This window comes from Aplysia californica, unplaced genomic scaffold (assembly GCF_000002075.1).
Source record: "Aplysia californica isolate F4 #8 unplaced genomic scaffold, AplCal3.0 scaffold00093, whole genome shotgun sequence".
NCBI lineage: Eukaryota > Metazoa > Mollusca > Gastropoda > Aplysiida > Aplysiidae > Aplysia > Aplysia californica.
In genome coordinates this window covers 852,600-857,545 of record NW_004797363.1, presented here as the reverse complement: position 1 = coordinate 857,545, position 4,946 = coordinate 852,600, and the positions used below count along the sequence as shown (strand labels likewise).

The window sequence follows — 4,946 nt, the reverse complement described above, 5'->3', positions numbered from 1 at the left end:
TCTCTCTCTCTCTCTGTCTCTCTTACTGTTTATCCTGGCTAACTTTCCTCATCTTTCACCCGAAACGATTCACACATCAAGTCATTAGATTTTCTCATCCACTTTCTCTCATCCATGAAATAAATAACGACACCCTGCTGTCTGTGAACTTTACCGGTCGCCAGTAAAAACCCAGATCGCAATAAATCTCATAAAAGATTTAACATAAGCTTGGGGTTTTCACTTTCGGGTAAAAGAGAAGACAAAGAAGAAAAGAAAAAAGCTGTCGATATCATGTCTGTTTGTGTTTGTGTGAGTAAAGAGAAAAACATCGGAACAATAATGGTCTTTTTGTGCTAGGAAAAAGTCAGTCAGACAGGCAGACAGACAGACAGACAGACAGACAGACAGACAGACAGACAGACAGACGGACAGACAGACAGACAGACATACAGACAGACATACAGACAGACAGACATACATAAAAAAGAGGGGAAGTATACATCTAAAGAAGTAGGACCTAGTAGTGGTGGCCTCCAACCACCCGCCTGGTGTTATGAAGAAGCACACAAAATCAACCCTGACTTGTTTTTCCCTTAACATTTCTATTCTATCGTCAAATGGTCGGCGAATGTATTCCAGATTTATCCTATCTCACTTCCCCAATCAGCAGAAGACCTGCCTCATGCCCTCTGGTCCGTCGTAAGTTCTTCAGCTTAGTGCCATTCACACCGGGAGCGAGAAGAAGAATTCAATATTATTCCAGTCCATGCGATCCTGGGCGTTGATTAAAGGTCAGGGGCTGTCACCAGTTTAAGGGAAAGCCAGTAGTCGGCTGAGGTTATCCAGTGGACTGACCGACATGCTCTTAATGGAATAGTGTGGGGAACGCATGGAGGCTGGAATTGAGTTGACTATCTCAATGCAAAATTTAATATTATGGTAGTTTTCAGGGGAGTGGGGTGGGGCTGGGAGTATAATATGTGGGTATGGGTATAATAAGATGGAAGGGGTAATGATACTGTATCATTTTAGACTGCTTCAATACAGTGTTATTCATTATATATTCAACGGGTGAGTAATTAATTATTGGGAAGCTGAGGTATGAATAGATGAGATATGTATAGCGTTGTCAATAAGACTTTTTTAGATGTTTTTTTTCCCCTCTCCAAGATGTGTGTTTATGCAGGGTGCACGTAGTCTGTCTCGTAAGACAGCACAACGAGGGACCAAACAAAACAACTTTTTCTTTTGTTTAGCTGGACCGTAAGGTCGGTGTTCCTATCGTTTAAATAGTCACCAGTGTTTGAAAAACGATACACAGACACACACGAGGCAAAGATAGAAACACATCTTTCCATCGAAAAAAAAACATTGGTGGTTTTACCGTTTTTGTCATCAAATTAGATCACTTTGGAAGCGGACTTTGAGTTTGCCTGTCAGGGCCACCCCAGGCGAAAATGAACTGATACAATGTTCCAGCAGAAAGGCCGAGATGCTTTATAAAAATTCTCCAGGTCACCAGACGGCTATATCTGCTGCCAGTAAAGATTTCCTATGATTCTTATATCTTTGCCATCAATACCTATCTTCTCAAAACACTCAATCAGCCTGATGTGATGGATTCTCTCAAAAACCTTAGAGTAGTCAATAAAGCAGGCAAAGAGGTCTTTTTGGACGTGAATATTATTTTTCTGTGCTAAAAAGACCTCTTTGCCTGCTTTACTGATTACTCAAAAGGACACTAAAGTATGAACAGAAAATTCATGATTTTACTTTTAGAGTACATTATCAAACCCGATATTCCACACTCCCGACCAAATGAACTAGTACAATTCAATATGAAATGTAAGTGTCGAATGAAAGGACAAAAGAAACAGTAAAAATTCTTTAGTGTTCAGTGTGGCACTGACAATACTGTTTTATCAATTAATCTAGTACAATCAGGACATTGATAGATTTTGAAGACGAAGGAAAAGTGCGTTGCTGTTTATACAGCAGATAACGTTTTATGCTAGAACATAGCAGATTGAATCCCTCTTGAAACTAATGGTGTGAAATTCCCTTCACACCATCTAAAACACGTAGAATATCTTAAACCGAATTTCATCCAACTGTTAAATCTTCTGTTCGTGGTGACCACCTCGCGTATTCTCAGTTTAACATGTAAACAGGCAAAATGTGAGCTGTCTTAGGATAATATTTTTATTTTATAATATAACGTGGACATATTATGAACGAAAGTTTCCACAAAGCACAACTGGGGCATTGGCACTCTGAAATTGAAGTGAACAACCGATTTCACAAAGAAAAAAAAACTCGGCTAAATTAAAACGTTAGTGTTTTCCGAGAAGTTTTGATAAACATTTTACTTACGGTCATAAAATGTAATTAATCGCAAGATGGTCTGAATAATGAACAGATATACAGGAATGTTGCCATCGTCATTGAAAAAGTATAAAGGTGTTTTTATCACTTAATTATTCCTACTTTAAAAATGAAGGTGAAATCAAAAGCCAAAAGCAAGCAAATTATTTCGAATAAGATGTAAATGTCCGTAAATGCCAACGCAGTTCATTAAAACGTTGCATGCAGAAGGAGCATATGTTTGAACTCTATGCCAAAACCAGTCGAAACTTGTTTACATGCGACATCACAAGGAAAGCAAATATGCTCAAGTTGCAAAACTCGTTGTACAAAAACATCGTTCAACATGACCTCTTGGGAGAACTTGCTCAAAATAAAAGAGATGCTTATCTAACATCAATACTCAAATACATGTAAACATTTTTGCTCGAGATCGTCCAAACGCAAAAATTAATGTTCTTACATACGTTAAAATAATACGTTAAAATAATATACAACGAAAATGTTTGACACGCTTAGGAAACAACAACAACAGCAACAACAACAACAAAAACGACACCAACAACAACAGCAACAACAACATATTCACACAATGCAGGAGCACAGGCATACACTTATACACATTCACATACAAATAGACATAAACAAGCAAATTGTACATTATCATAATTCAAAACACTCAAGTGCGTGCGTCCAAAATCCGATTAAGCGTACTTGTTTACCCCGCCCCTCCCCTAATTCTCTCTCTCTCTCTCTCTCTCTCTCTCTCTCTCTCTCTCTCTCTCTCTCTTTCTCTCCCCCCCCTCTCTCTCAGCCTCTCTCAACAATATTTTGTTCACGTTCTCATTCAGTTGATATCTCCCCCCCCGCCTAAAGTGAAAGAAATAACCCACTTAAAAATACACACACATGTGTAATTATATTTCTCTCATTCTGTCCTGTACAGATGTTGTACGAACCTCCCGATGTTCTGATACCCCCTGCCCCCATTTTTTCACGTTTACACAAACACACACGCAACAGGCTTCAGCAAAAAAAACCCCATAATCACAATTAATACAGATGTACACTCTGCATTTATATAATGGTATAAGGGAATGGACTCTTAAATCTTTTAATCTCAATCTCTCTCTCTCTCTCTCTCTCTCTCTCTCTCTCTCTCTCCCTCTCTCTCTCTGTCTCTCTCTTTATCTCTCTCTCTTTTTCTCTCTCTCTCTCTTGTGTTTGAGTTGTGTGTGTATGTGTGTGCGGGGTGTATGAATGTGGTGTATGTTTGTGTGTGCTTTGTCGGTGTGTGTGTGTCTCTGTGTGTGTGTGTGTGTGTGTGTGTGTGTGTGTGTGTGTGTGTGTGTGTGTTGTTTCCACCATCTTTAAGTAACATAGCTAGATCTTAGGCTTGTCTGACAGGTGTGAACAGAACATACACCTTTTTGGGAGAACGTGACTGTATGCTTTATGAGGAGCAGAGAATGTATCTAGGTGCTCCAGGGTTTGCAGTGGGTATCTGTGATAGTTGATAGTATAGTTAATATAAAGCACGGAGAACATGTTGTAAGCGTGGGTATATATGAGAGGGCAAAATGATCATATATATTATTTTAACCAAAGCTGTCCATGAAACACCAAATCAATTACATATACTATCAAATGTAGTGTATATTAAGTAGAATTAGTCAAATTCCTAACCTGTTGAATAAAAATTCTCACCAGATTCTCACCTCAGCATTTCTTTTTTCAAGAATTGACTACTGTAATTCTGTTCACCTCAACTTAAGTTTGGAAATGATTAACCGACTGCAGGTGTTCTTGAATAGAGCTGCGAGTTCGATCTTAAGAAATCCAAAAATAAGCACCACATCTTTATTGATAAAGATACATTGCCTACCAGTCAACGTCAGAATTGATTTCTTTTTTTTTCTTCTCTTTTATGTCACATGAGCTTTAACAACAAAACACCACAATATTTATTTTAAAAAACGTATTAAGTCATATTAGATCTATGCACCATCAAGACATCTGAGATCTTCGGATGAGAATATCGTCAGAGTGACCGCGATAAAGTCTGATAAGTTGAATGGAAGGGATTTTTATTCTTTATTTGGAATCATTTTTCAAAATAAGTGTGCATCCTAACATCAGAAAGAGAGAGAGAGAGAGAGAGAGAGAGAGAGAGAGAGAGAGAGAGAGAGAGAGTTTTCTTTAAGTCTAGCTTGGACAAATTGGTTCAACTCTATTCTCTGCAAGTAAATTTGGTAAGTGAGAATGTGTGTGGGTCCTGGGGTTATGTGAGTGCGTGTGTGTGTATTTGTGTGTGTGTGTGTGTGTGTGTGTGTGTGTGTGTGTGCGTGTGTATGTGTGTGTGTGTGTGTGTGTGCATGTGCGTTTGCTTGTGTGCATGAACGCTTGTGTGTTTGTGTGTGTGTTGTTGTTGTTGTTTTTGTTGTTGTTTTTGTAGTTGTTATTGTTGTTGTTGTTGTTGTTCCATGGTCTCATAATACGCATTTTCTGCCTTTTGTTTAGTTAGTTGAGAGATGATTCTACATAGTAGTGCAGCGCTTAGAGCCTCTTGAGATTAGTATTAGTCTTATAAAAATATTATT

At 38.4% G+C, this 4,946-nt stretch overlaps 1 protein-coding gene across 8 annotated transcripts in view; it reads right to left on the bottom strand.

Annotated features, from left to right (window-relative positions):
• LOC101852538 (potassium voltage-gated channel subfamily H member 4) overlaps positions 1-4,946 on the bottom strand; it is a 252,648-nt gene that overhangs the window by 57,258 nt on the left and 190,444 nt on the right. The gene's annotated exons all lie outside the window — the stretch shown is intronic.